Here is a 16,028-nt window from a genome sequence, read left to right as displayed (position 1 = left end):
CCTGTGCCTGTTAATCCCTGTTAATGATTGCATGTGTCTGGGATCTGAACAAGAAGCTCTGCATGAGGACTGATGGTTGCTCACTAGTGTTAAGCAAGATGAAATGGTGGCAGCAGCTCTATTAAGGTCTGGTTTAGCATTTTAATCAGCTTCACCTTGGGTGGCAAATGCAGTTTCTATAATTCTGAGTACAGGGTTGTGGTGGAAAGGAGGGCAATAGAAGGAAAAAAAAAAACAGAAGAAAATTGCTTTCATTTTAGAAAATGCAAAAATAGCTGGTGGAAGGAACTGCAAAACATAAAATTATACTGTTTAAGCCAGAACTTAAAAGAACTTAAGAGAGCTATCATTTGTCTCACTTCCCTCATTACACATGGGGAAATCCAAAGAACCAGGGAGGTGATGTGCTGGGACAAGACCATCCAGTGTCCTTGAGGAAAGCCCACCTGAGACTCAGCCTGTCACCACCCAGCACAACATACTACCCCACAGCTCTGCAGCCTGTGTGGCTCACCATCTGACCTGTTCTGTGTTCTGAGAGTGCTTTTCCTCAGTTTTACCATTAAGTTCTCTGTGCTCACCTGTTGCTCTGGAATGACCTTGATCACAGGCCTCACCCTCCTCTGTCCCTCGGAGCAGGCATGCCCATGTCTGACTCAGTGTGCCTCATAAGCGTTGTTCCTGTGCCTACGGTTCTGCCTACACAAATAGGATTGCCTCCCTGCTTTGACCCCATACCTGCTGCATGTTCCTGGTTGAGTTCTTAGGGCCCCAGTATTTGACTTGTACTAGCAGCTTGCAAGAGAAGCTGGCCTTGTACCACCAACCTTTGGAGCACATAATGCACAATGGCTGCTGCTTTAGCTATACCTTCTAAAGCTTCCACAAATGTGTTCTGTGGCTATGCTACCCTGGAACTGCACAGGGTCAGTGATCTGGGAAATGTGGTTCCAGCTTAAGTAGATGGGACTCAAGCTGCCACAGGAACCCTAGGTAAAGAAAACAGTATCTTAGGAAAGAGGATGAATTTGTTTTTGGATTGTTGTGATCGGGGGAGGCCTGTAAGACCTGCTAGGAAGACATCCAATAGGCAGACAATAGTTTTTGAGCTCAGGAATACATTTTGGAGATGTTAGCATTAAAGTTAAGGTCATCAAAAGATTAAAGTTGTTTTAGGCAAGAAGGACCCTGGAAAATCCAAATAATTCTATCTCTTCCCTGAATAACAAAAAAACCCACAGTCTCCTTGCAACCATACTTACTTTGCTTATATTATATGTTGGTGTTGAGGGTGGTTGCTGCTGTGTGACTCTCTTCAGCATTGCTCCCAATGTCTTCTTCTTCTAGGTCATGACTGGGGAAGCTACCATGGGATGGGGGACATGTCCTTTCTTGTGTCAGGGAAGAGATAGAAGGTGGGATAAAATTGTTTTTCAAGCTCAGACTTGGACGTGGTCTGTATAATAGGCAACTTCCCCTCCATTTGTCAAAGCAGGTGCTGTGGACATGACAATTTACCTTATTGCATTAGTATGAGCCCTGTGAGGAAACCTCTCTAGGCATTAAGAATGATGACTTAACCAAATAGGAGTTGTAAATAATTGATTTCTCCTCCAGATAATAATTTCCAAGGAAATCCTTCCATTTTCTTATGTGTGGATTAGATGAGGAGCTGAATAAAGATGCTGACTTATTCAAGGATATCTTCAGCACTGCATAGAAAGAACCATGCACATTCATAACCTGGTCACACATGTGTTTGTAGGCTGTACAACTAATGCATAACATTAAAGGAATTGTTCCTGTGAAGTGCAGACCTAGACAATCTCATGTGCAGGAGAGGAAGGAAAGTTTCTGCAGAGAGTGGTAGAGAAATGGTCAGAATTCAGAAGGCCTAATTCTGGGCCACTAATCCTATGTTCATTGGGAGATGCTGGGGGTGGTTGAGGGAGAATCTGTGTGGTGAAGTTGGGGGTTGACAAACTTCTGTAAAGGGCCAGAGAGTAAACACTTTAGGATTTTGGGGCTACATTGTCTCTGTCACAGGTAGTGCCTGTTGGGGAATGTCACGGGATGGACATGATTTCTGACTGACTTGAGAGCTAGACCAGGACTTTCAGAGACTTCTCACCCTCCTCTGTCCTTGGAACATGGGTTGCATTTGCCTTTCCTGCTCCCAAAGGCTGCTCCAAGGACACAGCCTTAAGGTAATGATGTGCTATTGAGAACACCTGTATGGTATGCTGGTCTGAATCCAGGTAAATTACTTTGTTAACTTTAAAGATTTGGTGAGTGGGGGCAGGAGTCCATTAATTTTGCTGCCCCCCAAGAAAAAACTTGTATGTAACTTCCCTTTGCTTATTAAAACTGCCACCTACCGGGGGACCTGGGTGGCTCAGTGGATTAAAGCCTCTGCCTTTGGCTCAGGTCATGATCTCAGGGTCCTGGGATCTAGCCGCACATCGGGCTCTCTGCTCAGCAGGGAGCCTGCTTCCTCCTCTCTCTCTGCCTGCCTCTCTGCCTACTTGTGATCTCTCTCTGTCAAATAAATAAATAAAATCTTAAAAACAAAACAAAACAAAAAAACCCTGCCACCTACCAAGTTCGATTGGTAGTTGGAGTGGAGAGTGGACCTCAGAGAGCCCTGAGTAACCTCACAGTTGTCATGGGCCTAGTTAACCATCACACACTGGGAGAAGCTGCAGGTGCCACAGCCGGCCCTAGTCACTATCACTGCAACCATGAGCAGCGAGGCTGAGACCCAGCAGCCACCCACCACTCCACCCTCAGTGCTGCCAACACCACCAGCAGCTCCATAGGGAGCAGCGGCCTGGGTGGCCTCACATTTTTGGCACCTGGAGGCTGAGACAAGAAAGTCTTTGCAACGAAGTTTTTGAGAACAGTAAAATGGTTCAATATAAGAAATGGATATGGTTTGATCAATAGAAATGACACCAAGGAAGATGTATTTGTACCATACTGTCAAAAAGAAGAGTAACCCCAAGAAGTATCTTTGCAGTGCAGGAGATGGAGAGACTATGGAGTTTGATGTCCTTGAACGAGAAAAGGGTGCAGAAGCAGCAATGTGACAGGCTCTGGTAGCGTTCCAGTGCAAGACAGTAATTATGCAGCAGACCGTAACCATTATAGATAGTATCCACATCTCAGGGGTCCTCCATGCAATTCCCAGCAGAATTACCACTATAGTAAGAGTGGGGTTGGAAAGTGCTCTTGAAGGCCAGGCCCAAAAGTGCTAGCCCTACTGCAGGTGATGGTTCCCACCTTACTATATGCAGAGACCCTATGGACATCAACCACAATATTACAATACTACTGAGCAGGGAGAGGTGATGGGAGGTGCTGACAACCAGGGTGCAGAACAAGGTAGATCAGTGAGACAGAATATGTATCAGGGTTATAGGCCACAATTCCACAGGGGTCCTCCTCACCAAAGACAGTGTAGAAAGACTGACAATGAGGAAGATAAGGAAAAATCAAGATGAGACCCAAGAAAATCAAGATGAGGTTGGTACAACTGCAACTTCAATTACCGAGGCAGATGCCCAGAAACCCCTAAACCACAAGATGGAAAAGAGACAAAAGCAGCTGATCCACTAGCTGAGAATTCATCCACTCTCTAGGCTGAACAGGGCGGGGCTGAGTAAATGCCGCTTACCATCTCTGCCATCATCCAGTTTAGTCATCCAACACAAAGAAATGAAGATGAAATTCCAGCAACAAGAGGGCACGTGTTGCATGGAGCACTGGGTATGGTGCAAAAACAATGGACGCTGTTATGCTGAAAAGAAATTAAAAAAAAAAAAGAAATGAACAAAAGATTGGAGCTGAACACCTTAAGTGCTTGCTTTTTGTCCATTGACCAGATAAACAGAACTGTCTGCATTATCTGTGCAGCATGGGATTTTTGTTATTTTTACCTAAAGAGGTCTCTTCTTGGTAATGACAAATGTGTTTGTTTGTTTGTTCATTTTAAATCTTGGTTTTTCTCAGTACACCTTTAAAGATTTTTAATTGTCTCATGTCTGGTCAAGTTGAGATTTTTAGGAAACTCATTTTTAATTTGTAATAAAAATTTACAACTTGATTTTTAAAAATAAAAATGTCAACAAACAGCAAACATCCATTAATAGAAGTCTTAAAACAAACAAACAAGTAAGGAAAACCCTGCCATCTATCAGCTTGGAGTAGCATGTCTCTTTCTTTGGTCTCTCCCTGCCCTCTGAGCACAGGAATCAGTTTCAGATTATACCAGGAAGCTCCTGAGAGCATTTCAAACCAATAGTGCTATATTTAATTTTGCTGTTTTAGCCCAAAGGCAGCCACAAATGATACATAAATGAGTGGTTATGACCTGTTTCAATAAAAATTTATTTATAAAATAAGTGGAGGGTTGGATTTAGTTTGCTGACTCTTGTTCTAGGTCTATGAGAGAGATGACAGCATGTAAGAGGGGACTGGAGGGGTAGAAATTAGAGGAGGACACCATCTTGGAGACTAGAGATGGTCCAGGGGCAGGATGGTGATAAAGGCTTAGCATGTATGGAGGACTGGAGCCACACCTGAACTCAGTGGATGCCTTGAGACCTATAGATACTGTCATGCACTCCAGAAAGCTTTGTCTCTGGGTGGCATGAGGGAAAGGCCAGGTGCAGCCCAGCTTTGCCATGGCTTAACTACATGCAGCATTCTGTCCCAGGAACATTTTGCTGAAAACCTGGCCCTGGGGCTAGTGTCCCTGACCTTCTGGGATAAGCTGTCCTTCTGGGCCTGGCATCCTCTCTCCTGGCATCTTCCCCTCAGCCTGTCTGCAGAAAGCTTGCCTATAACAGAGCATTCTAAGTGAAGGCTTTCAAAATCCAGGCCACCCTGGTGACTTTCCTTTGGGTGTCACCCCCCCACCAGGATAGTCAGAGCCTGGAAGCAGGGAAGGAAGGCAGAAAGCTGGCATTTGAGCCAAATCCAGAGGTGAGGCCACCTAAGAACATGGGGCCAGGGTAGGTCAGAGGCCCAGTAGGCAGCTTCTCAAGGTGGCCAGAAAAGCAAAGTCGTGTGAAGCCTGGATAGCTTTGTAGGAAGGGGGAGGCACAGCCTTGATGCATCTTCCTTAGGGCTAGTCCAGGGTGGTTGCCCCCCATGTGCCCCACCCCATGGATATCCCAATGGGTGCCTGGGGACAGCAACTCCCAGTTGTGTTGAACTCTTCAGACCTTCACAGGGACCCATCCCTGTGGAGGGCAGGGTGACATCCTGACAACATGAAATCTTCAAGCAAGTGACATAAAGACACCAGATTAGAGCCACATGAATAAGTGGAAATAGACTCTCTATCAAGATGTGGGCTTGCTAGCAGCTGTTCTCCTGTCACTTCATGACAAGTCACCCCTCTCCTTACTGGTGGAAGATCCTTGCTTCCTAGCATGCATGGTTCCCCTTAGCTTTCCCTCCTCCCTTGGATTGCAGTTCTTTGGTTGCCTTTAAGGAGAGATGGACTTCCATGCTCAAAATCCAAGAAGCACAGAGAAATCCCATTAATTTAACAAAAGCTGACCATTGCCAAGGCATATCATAGACAAAGTCACAAAATACACAGACAAGGAAAGAATCCTGAAAGAAGCAAGAGGCATAAAAAGATCCTTAAATTACAGGGGAAGACAAACCAGTTTCATAGCAGATAGGTCCATAGAAACATGGCAAGCCACAAGAGAATGGCAGGATATATTCAACATGGTAAATGGGAAAAAATATGCAACCAAGAATACTTTATACAGCAAGGCTTTCTTTCAGAATAGAAGGAGAGATTAAGAGTTTCTCAGACAAACAAAAACTAAAGGAGTTCATGCCCTCTAAACCAGCCCTGCAGGAAATAGTAAGGGGGACTCTTTGAGTGGGGGAAAAAAGACCCCAATGCAAAAGAGATTGGAAAGGACCAGAAAACATTACCAGAAACACCAACTCTATAGGTTACACAAGGGCACTAAATTTATACTTTTCAGTAATAACTCTGAATATGAGTGGACTAAATGCTCCAACCAAAAGATATTTGGTATCAGAATGGAAAACAACAACAAAACAATACAAGAAGATCCATCTATATGCTGCCTACAAGAGACTAATTTTGGACCTAAAGACACCTGAAGACTGAAAGTGACTGGATGAAGCATCATCTGTCATGTGAATGGTTGTGGAAAGAAAGCCTACTTATATCAGACAAACTACATTTTAAAATGAAGATAGTATTAAGACATGAAGAAGAGCATTATATCATAATTAAGGGGTCTATCTGCCAAGAAGATCTAAAAATTGTAAATACTTATGCCCCTAACTTGGGAGTACCCAATATATATAAATCAATTAATAACAAACATAAAGAAACTCATTGATAATAATACAATAATTTTAGGGGACTTTAACATTCTACCAATAGCAATGGATAGGTCATCTAAGCAGAAAATCAACAAGGAAACAATGGCTTTGAATGACACACTAGACTGTATGAGTTTGACAGATATATTCAGAACAGTTCATCCTAAAGCAGCAGAAACACATTCTTTTCTAGTGCACACAGAACATTCTCCAGAATAGATCACATACTGGGTCACAAATTAGTCCACAACAAGTACAAAAAAGATGGAGATCATACCATGCATATTTTTAGACCACAATATATGCAACCTAAATTCAACTACAAGAAAAAGGTTTGGAGAGACCACAAATATATGGAGTTTAAAGAAATCCTACTAAGGAAAGAATGGGTTAACCAGGAAATTAAAAAAAAAATTAAAAAGTGGTTGAGAGCAAAGAAAATGAAAACATGACAATCCAAAACTTTTGAGATTCACCAAAAGCATCCAGCTCTAGGAGGAAAGTATATTGCAATACAGGCCTACCTCCAGAACCAAGAAAAGTCTCAAATACACAACCTAACCTTACATCTAAACGACCAAGAAAAGGAATGGCCAATAAAGCCTAAAGCTAGCAGAAGAAGGGAAATAATAAGAAGTAGAGCAGAAATAGATAACATAAAAACAAACAAACAAATATAAATAGTATAACAGATAAGTGAAACTAAGAGCTGGTTCTTTGAAAGAATTAATAAAATTGATAATCCCCTAGCCAGACTTATCAAAAGAGAGAGAAAGAGAGATAGAGAGAGAGAGAGAGAGAGAAAGAGGACTCAAATTAATAAAATCATGAAAGAAAGAAGAAAGATCACAATTGACACCACAGAAATACAAACAGTTGAAAGAGAATATTATGAACAATTATCTGCCAACAAGATGGGTAATCTGGAAGAAAAGGACAAATTACTAGAAACGTAGAATCATCAATACTTAAATGGGAAGAAATAGAAAATCTGAGCAGAACCATAACCAGTGAAGATACTGAATCAGTAATCAAAAAATCTCTAAACAAATCCAGAGCCAGATCGCTTCCCAGGGGATTCTACCAGCTATTTAAAGAAGATTTAATACGTATTCTTCTCAAAATGTTCCAAAAAATAGAAATGGAAGGAAAACTTCCAAACTCCTTTTACAAGGCCACCATTATCTTGATTCCAAAACAAGATAAAGATCCCACTCAAAAGAAGACTTACAGGCCAAGATCCCTGATGAAAATGGATGCAACAATTCTGCGTCAGGGGTGGGAGGTTGGGGGAACAGGTGGTGGGTAATGGGGAGGGCACGTTTTGCATGGAGCACTGGGTGTTGTGCAAAAAGAATGAATACTGTTACACTGAAAAAATAAATAAAATGGAAAAAAATTCTAAATAAGATACTGGCAAATCAAGTCTAATAGTACATTAAGAGAATGATTCACCATATTCAAGTGGGATTTATTTCTGGGCTGCAGGGGTGCTTTGATATTTACAAATCAATCAACATGATATATCAAAAGGTATTTGACAAAATATGGCATCCATTCTTGATAAAAAGTCTCAATAAAGTCAGGATAGATGAGATATACCCCAACATCATAAATGTCATATATGAAAGACCCACTGTAATGTCATCCTCAATGGGGAAAAACTCTCAGTTTTTCCAGAGAAAAATTGAGAGTTTTCCCCCTGTGATCAAAAACAAGATGAAGATGTCTACTCTCACCATTACTATATAACATAGTAATAGAATTCTTAGCCTCAGCAATCAGGTAACAAAAAGAAATAAAAGGTATCCAAATCAGCAAGAAATAAGTCAAACTTTCACTCTTTGCTGAAGACATGATACTTTATGTTGAAAACTCGAAAAACTCCCTTGAAAAATTGCTAGAACTAATACAAGAATTCAGCAAAGTGGCAGGATATAAAGTCAACATATAGAAATCTGTTGCATTTCTATATACCAATAAAGAAGTAGGAGAAAAAGGAATCAAGGAATAGATCCCATTTGCAACTGCACCACAAAGCATAAGATACCTACAAATAAAAATAACCAGAGAGGTAAAAGATCTGTACTCTGAAAACTTAGAGTACTTATGAAAGAAATTGAAGAGGATAGAAAGAAATGGAAAAGTATTCCATGCTCATTGATTAGAAGCACAACCATTTTTAAAATGTCTATACTACCCAAGCAAATCTACACAATTAATGCAATCCCTATCACAACATCACCAGCACTTTGCACAGAACTAGAAAAAAACCATTCTAAAATTTGTATGGAACCACAGAAGACCCAAGTGGCCAAAGGAATCTTGAAAAATAAAAACAAAACTGGAGGCATCACAATTACAGATTTCAAGCTCTATTACAAAGCTGTAATCATACAGACAGTATGGTACGGGCACAAAAACAGACACATAGATCAATGGAATAGAGTAGAGAACCCAGAAATGGACCCTCCACTCTATGGTCAATTAGTTTTTGAAAAGTGGGAAAAGAATATTTAATGGAAAAAGACAGTCTCTTCTATGAATGTTGTTGGAAAATAGGACAAAGACATGCAGAAAAATGAAACTGGACCATAGTCTTACACCTTACACAAAAATAAATTTAAAATGAATGGAAGATGTAAATGTGAGACAGGAATCCATCAAAATCCTAGAGGAGAACATAAGCAGCACCCTCTTTGACTTTGGCCATAGCAATTTCTATTATATAGATTAGTGGATATAAGGAAAACAAAAGCAAAAATGAACTATTGGACTTCCTCAAGATAAAAAGATTCTGCAGAGAGGAGGTAACAATCAACAAAACTAACAAGGAGCTTATGGAATGGGAGAAGATATTTTCAAATTATATATTTGATAAAGGGTTAGTATCCAAAATCTATAAAGAATTTATCAACTTCAACACTAAAAAAAAAAACAAACAAAAAACAAATAACCCAGTTAAGAAATGGACAGAAGACATGGATAGACAGTTTATTTTTTTTTCAGAGGAGACATGCAGATGGTTAACAGACACATGAAATGATGTTCAACATCACTCATCATGAGGAAATTCAAATAAAAACCACAAGGATATACCACCTCACACCTGTCAGACTGGCTAAAATTAACAAGAAAAGAAACAACAAGTTTGGTGAGGATGTTGAGAAAGGGGACTTCTCTTACACTTTTGGTGGGAATGAAAACTTGTATAGCCACTCTGCAGCAGAACAGTTGGGAGATTCCTTAAAATGTTAAAAATAGAAGTACTCTATAATACAGCAATTGCACTACTAAGTATTTACCCAAAAAATGTATGAATATAGATTTGAAGGGGTACTGGCATGCCAATGTTTATAGCAATACTGCCAACAATAGCAAAACTATGGCAAGAGCCCAAATATCCATTGACGAATGGATAAGAAGATGTGGTTACGTGCTTGCACGTGTGCGTGTGTGTGTGTGTGCACACATGCACACACACACACACATACACACACACACGAATATTACTCAGCCATAAAAAAGAATGATGTGGATGGAGCTACAGTGTATTATGCTAAGTGGAATAAATCAGTCAGAGAAAGAGAAATACCATATGATTTCACTCATATGTGAAATTTAAGAAAGAAATTAGATGAACTTATGGGAGCATGGAAGAAGAAAGAGAGAGAGAGAGAGAAACCACAAAGGACCCTTTTATTATTATTTTTTAAATTACATTCAGTTAGAGGAGTCAAGATGGCAGAGAAGTAGCAGCCTGAGACTACATCAGGTAGCAGGAGATCAGCTCGATAGCTTATCTAAACATTGCAAACACCTACAAATCCAACGGGAGAGCGAAGAGAAGAAGAACAGCAACTCTAGAAACAGAAAATCAACCACTTTCTGAAAGGTAGGACTGGCGGAGAAGTGAATCTAAAACGACGGGAAGATAGACCGCGGGGGGAGGGGCCGGCTCCCGGCAAGCGGCGGAGGAACGGAACACAAAATCAGGACTTTTAAAAGTCTGTTCCACTGAGGGACATTGCTCCAGGGGCTAAACCGGGGTGAAGCCCACGCGGGGCCAGTGTGGCCCCAGGCCCCGCAGGGTCACAGAAGGATCGGGGGTGTCGGAGTGTCGGAGAGCTCGCAGGTATTAGAACGGAGAAGCAGGCTGCAGAGACAGAGCCAAGGACTGAACTCTCAGCTCGGGGTTACCTTGAACTGGTCGCGGGCTGGGTGAGCTCGGAGCGCGGCTAGAGGCTGGGGATACGGGAGTGATTGGGTGCTGTCCTCTGGGGGCGCACTGAGGAGTGGGGCCCCAGGCTCTCGGCTCCTCCGGGCCGGAGACTGGGGGGCCACCATTTTCATTCCCGTCCTCCGGAACTCTACGGAAAGCGTTCAGGGAACAGAAGTTCCCAAAAGCGAACCCGAGCCGATTACTTAGTCTGGCCCCCGGTTAGGGCGGTGCAATCCCGCCTCGGGCAAAGACACTTGAGAGTCACTACAACAGGCCCCTCCCCCAGAAGATCAACAAAATATCCAGCCAGGACGAAGTTCATCTATCAAGGAGAAAGCAGATTCAATTCCTAAGACAGCAGAGCAATTCCAGAGGAGGAGAAAGCAAAGCACGGAACTGATGGCTTTCTCCCCATGATTCTTTAGTCTTGCGGCTACTCAATTTTTTTTCTATTTTCAATTTTTTTTTCTTTTTTCAATTTTTTTTCTTTTTTCTTTTTTCTTCTTCTGTTAAATTTTTTAAAACTTTTACCCTTTTCTTTTTTAACGTTTTTTGACTAGTTCATCTAAATATATATATTTTTTCTTTCTTTTTTATATTTTTTTATTTGTTTTATTTTTTAAATTTTTTCTTTTTTTTTTTCTATTTTTTCCTTTTTTTTTCAAAACCTGTTTTTATCCCCTTTCTCCCCCCCACAATTTGGAGTCTCTTCTGATTTGGTTACAGCGCATTTTTCCAGGGTCTTTGCCACCCTTTTAGTAGTTTATTTGCTCCTTCATATCCTCTTATCTGGACAAAATGACAAGGCGGAAAAAATCACCACAAACAAAAGAACAAGAGACAGTACCGAAGGCTAGGGACCTAATCAACAGAGAAATGGGTAATATGTCAGATAAAGAGTTCAGAATGACGATTCTGAACATTCTAGCCGGGCTCAAAAAAGGCATGGAAGATATTAGAGAAACCCTCTCTGGAGATATTAAAGCCCTTTCTGGAGAAATTAAAGAACTAAAATCTAACCAAGTTGAAATCAAAAAAGCTATTAATGAGGTGCAATAAAAAATGGAGGCTCTCACTGCTAGGATCAATGAGGCAGAAGAAAGAATTAGTGATATAGAAGACCAAATGACAGAGAATAAGGAAGCCGAGCAAAAGAGGGACAAACAGCTACTGGACCATGAGGGGAGAATTCGAGAGATAAGTGACACCATAAGACGAAACAACCTTAGAATAATTGGGATTCCAGAAGAAGAAGAAACAGAGAGGGGAGCAGAAGGTCTATTGGAGAGAATCATTGGAGAGAATTTCCCTAATATGGCAAAGGGAACAAGCATCAAAATCCAGGAGATGCAGAGAACCCCCCTCAAAGTCAACAAGAATAGGTCCACACCCCATCACCTAATAGTAAAATTTACAAGTCTTAGTGACAAAGAGAAAATCCTGAAAGCAGCCCGAGAAAAGAAGTCTGTAACATACAATGGTAAAAATATTAGATTGGCGGCAGACTTATCCACAGAGACCTGGCCCGCCAGAAAGAGCTGGCATGATATATTCAGAGCACTAAATGAGAAAAACATGCAGCCAAGAATACTCTATCCAGCTAGGCTATCATTGAAAATAGAAGGAGCGATCAAAAGCTTCCAGGACAAACAAAAACTGAAAGAATTTGCAAACACCAAACCAGCTCTACAGGAAATATTGAAAGGGGTCCTCTAAGCAAAGAGAGAGCCTAAAAGTAGTAGATCAGAAAGGTACAGAGACAATATACAGTAACAGTAACCTTACAGGCAATACAATGGCACTAAATTCATATCTCTCAATAGTTACCCTGAATGTTAATGGGCTAAATGCCCCAATCAAAAGACACAGGGTATCAGAATGGATAAAAAAACAAAACCCATCAATATGTTGCCTACAAGAAACTCATTTTAGACGCGAAGACACCTCCAGATTTAAAGTGAGGGGGTGGAAAACAATTTACCATGCTAATGAGCATCAGAAGAAAGCTGGGGTGGCAATCCTTATATCAGATCAATTAGATTTCAAGCCAAAGACTATAATAAGAGATGAGGAAGGACACTATATCCTACTCAAAGGGTCTGTCCAACAAGAAGATCTAACAATTTTAAATATCTATGCCCCTAACGGGGGAGCAGCCAACTATATCAACAAATTAATAACAAAATCAAAGAAACACATCAATAATAATACAATAATAGTAGGGGACTTTAACACTCCCCTCACTGAAATGGACAGATCATCCAAGCCAAAGATCAACAAGGAAATAAAGGCCTTAAATGACACACTGGACCACAAGGACATCACAGATATATTCAGAACATTTCATCCCAAAGCAACAGAATACACATTCTTCTCTAGTGCACATGGAACCTTCTCCAGAATAGATCACATCCTGGGTCACAAATCAGGTCTCAACCGGTATCAAAAGATTAGGATTATTCCCTGCATATTTTCAGACCACAATGCTCTGAAGCTAGAACTCAATCACAAGAGGAAAGCTGGAAAGAACCCAAATACATGGAGACTAAACAGCATCCTTCTAAAGAATCAATGGGTTAACCAGGAAATTAAAGAAGAATTGAAAAAACTCATGGAAACAAATGATAATGAAAACACAACAGTTCAAAATCTGTGGGACACAGCAAAGGCAGTCCTGAGAGGAAAATATATAGCGGTACAAGCCTTTCTCAAGAAACAAGAAAGCTCTCAAGTACACAACCTAACCCTACACGTAAAGGAGCTGGAGAAAGAACAAGAAAGAAACCCTAAACCCAGCAGGAGAAGAGAAATCATAAAGATCAGAGCAGAAATCAATGAAATAGAAACCAAAAAAACAATAGAAAAAATCAATGAAACTAGGAGCTGGTTCTTTGAAAGAATCAATAAGATTGATAAACCCCTGGCCAGACTCCTCAAAAAGAAAAGAGAAAGGACCCAAATGAATAAAATCATGAATGAAAGAGGAGAGATCACAACTAACACCAAAGAAATCCAGACAATTATAAGAACATACTATGAGCAACTCTATGCCAACAAATTGGACAATCTGGAAGAAATGGATGCATTCCTAGAGACATATAAACTACCACAACTGAACCAGGAAGAAATAGAAAACCTGAACAGGCCCATAACCAATAAGGAGATTGAAACAGTCATCAAAAATCTCCAAATAAACAAAAGCCCAGGGCCAGATGGCTTCCCAGGGGAATTCTACCAAACATTTAAAGAAGAACTCATTCCTATTCTCCTGAAACTGTTCCAAAAAATAGAAATGGAAGGAAAACTTCCAAACTCATTTTATGAGGCCAGCATCACCTTGATCCCAAAACCAGACAAGGATCCCACCAAAAAAGAGAACTACAGACCAATATCCTTGATGAACACAGACGCAAAAATTCTCGCCAAAATACTAGCCAATAGGATTCAACAGTACATTAAAAGGATCATTCACCACGATCAAGTGGGATTTATTCCAGGGCTGCAGGGCTGGTTCAACATCTGCAAATCAATCAATGTGATAGAACACATTAATAAAAGAAAGAACAAGAACCATATGATACTCTCAATAGATGCTGAAAAAGCATTTGAGAAAGTACAGCATCCCTTCCTGATCAAAACTCTTCAAAGTGTGGGGATAGAGGGCACATACCTCAATATTATCAAAGCCATCTATGAAAAACCCACCGCAAATATCATTCTCAATGGAGAAAAACTGAAAGCTTTTCCGCTAAGGTCAGGAACACGGCAGGGATGTCCATTATCACCACTGCTATTCAACATAGTACTAGAAGTCCTAGCCTCAGCAATCAGACAACAAAAAGAAATTAAAGGCATCCAAATCGGTAAAGAAGAAGTCAAACTATCACTCTTCGCAGATGATATGATACTATATGTGGAAAACCCAAAAGACTCCACTCCAAAACTGCTAGAACTTGTACAGGAATTCAGTCAAGTGTCAGGATATAAAATCAATGCACAGAAATCAGTTGCATTTCTGTTCACCAAAAACAAGACTGAAGAAAGAGAAATTAAGGAGTCAATCCCATTTACAATTGTACCCAAAACTATAAGGTACCTAGGAATAAACCTAACCAAAGAGACTAAGAATCTATACACAGAAAATTATAAAGTACTCATGAAAGAAATTGAGGAAGACACAAAAAAATGGAAAAATGTTCCATGCTCCTGGATTGGAAGAATAAATATTGTGAAAATGTCTATGCTACCTAAAGCAATCTACACATTTAATGCAATCCCTATCAAAATACCATCCATTTTTTTCAAAGAAATGGAACAAATAATCCTCAAGTTTATGCGGAACCAGAAAAGACCTCGAATAGCCAAAGGAATATTGAAAAAGAAAGCCAAAGTTGGTGGCATCCCAATTCCGGACTTCAAGCTCTATTACAAAGCTGTCATCATCAAGACAGCATGGTACTGGCACAAAAACAGACACATAGATCAGTGGAACAGAATAGAGAACCCAGAAATCGACCCTCAACTCTATGGTCAACTAATCTTCGACAAAGCAGGAAAGAATGTCCAGTGGAAAATAGACAGCCTCTTCAATAAATGGTGCTGGGAAAATTGGACAGCCACATGCAGAAAAATGAATATTGGACCACTTCCTTACACCACACACGAAAATAGACTCCAAATGGATGAAGGACCTCAATGTGAGAAAGGAATCCATCAAAATCCTTGAGGAGAATGCAGGCAGCAACCTCTTCGACCTCAGCCGTAGCAACATCTTCCTAGGAACAACGGCAAAGGCAAGGGAAGCAAGGGCAAAAATGAACTATTGGGATTTCATCAAGATCAAAAGCTTTTGCACAGCAAAGGAAACAGTTAACAAAACCAAACGACAACTGACAGAATGGGAGAAGATATTTGCAAACAACATATCAGATAAAGGGCTAGTATCCAAAATCTATAAGGAACTTAGCAAACTCAACACCCAAAGAACAAACAATCCAATCAAGAAATGGGCAGAGGACATGAACAGACATTTCTGCAAAGAAGACATCCAGATGGCCAACAGACACATGAAAAAGTGTTCCACGTCACTTGGCATCAGGGAAATACAAATCAAAACCACAATGAGATATCACCTCACACCAGTCAGAATGGCTAAAATTAACAAGTCAGGAAATGACAGATGCTGGAGAGGATGTGGAGAAAGGGGAACCCTCCTCCACTGTTGGTGGGAATGCAAGCTGGTGCAACCACTCTGGAAAACAGCCTGGAGGTTCCTCAAAATGTTGAAAATAGAACTACCGTATGACCCAGCAATTGCACTACTGGGTATTTACCCTAAAGATACAAACATAGTGATCCGAAGGGGCACGTGTACCCGAATGTTTATAGCAGCAATGTCTACAATAGCCAGACTATGGAAAGA

The 16,028-nt window shown here is 40.7% G+C and overlaps 1 pseudogene; it reads left to right on the top strand.

Annotated features, from left to right (window-relative positions):
- The first annotated feature begins 2,741 nt into the window (after positions 1-2,741).
- Positions 2,742-3,665, top strand: LOC123951104 (annotated as a pseudogene).
- The last annotated feature ends 12,363 nt before the right edge of the window (positions 3,666-16,028 follow it).

This window comes from Meles meles, chromosome 9 (genome assembly GCF_922984935.1).
Source record: "Meles meles chromosome 9, mMelMel3.1 paternal haplotype, whole genome shotgun sequence".
NCBI lineage: Eukaryota > Metazoa > Chordata > Mammalia > Carnivora > Mustelidae > Meles > Meles meles.
This window is presented reverse-complemented; position numbering and strand designations above follow the sequence as displayed.